Source organism: Elephantulus edwardii, unplaced genomic scaffold (assembly GCF_000299155.1).
Source record: "Elephantulus edwardii isolate Elephantulus edwardi_28Jun2011 unplaced genomic scaffold, EleEdw1.0 scaffold00220, whole genome shotgun sequence".
Classification (NCBI taxonomy): Eukaryota; Metazoa; Chordata; class Mammalia; order Macroscelidea; family Macroscelididae; genus Elephantulus; species Elephantulus edwardii.
In genome coordinates, this window is record NW_006399970.1 from 2,316,771 (window position 1) to 2,317,861 (window position 1,091).

A 1,091-nucleotide genomic window follows, 5' to 3' on the forward strand; every position below is an offset into this window, starting at 1 on the left:
TCAAAGTCTCTGTAAATTTTCTTTGAAATTAATAATAAATTTAAAAAAATAAAAAATGAAGTGGAAGTAGAAAGATAAGGGGACAGAGTTGTGGCCAATATTGAGATAAGGGAACCCTGAGTGGTGCAGTGCAGGTAGCTTGCGCTCAACATCTCACCGCCAACAAGTTGGCAATAACAGCCCACCAAGTAGCAGTGAGGAGGAAAGGCCTGGTGACTTACCTCCATAACGATTACAGCCCAGAAAATCCTATGTCGTGATTCAGCTACATAACCTGTGAGTCAAAATTGCCTGCGTGCCTGCCTGTCCTTTTTTTTTTTTTTCAGCAGCTCTGGTAGCCTACTTGGTAAGGAGTTGCACTGCCAATATGAAAGTGGTGTCCCTCTGATGGTTCTAAACAGGAGAAAGATAGACTAGCTCCTATGTGATTTACATTCTGAAAACCCACTGGAGGGTCAGACATGAGTCAGTTCCGGCTAGACAGCAATGAGTGAGTGAGTGGGTTTTTTTAGAGATGTGGTCCATAACTTCTACCAGATTCTCAAAGGTATTTTGATTGCTACTCCCTACACCAAACTTAAGTATGCTTGCTCTGGAGGGTTATTTTTTTAAAAAAAAAAAAAAAGAGAACCGAGGCACAAATAGAGACTTGTACACGTATGTTCATAGCAGTGTTATTCATCATCTTAAGAGCATGGAAACAGCCCAGATAGCCAACCACAATCGAATGGACTGAGAAATTATGGTACATTCACACAATGGAATACAACACAGCACGCAGGAACAATGATTTTGTAAATTATTTCCTAATTTGGGAGGGACTGGAGAGCATTATTCTGAGTGAACGAACTCAGTCCCCATCAGGGCAAATACTGTATAAAACCATTATTGTAGATTGAGAATGAGGATTCAAGGAGAGGGAGGATGGAAGCAGAGGGGTGAAGATGTGTGGTGGGTGTGGGATTACTCATGGGGTTGCACACTTATATGGGGGTGGTGGGAAGGGAAGGATCTGGTGTGAAAAACAATGCATTTGAATTTTGTAAATAAACAAGTATAAAAGAAGAATGTAAAATACAATATATATGAAT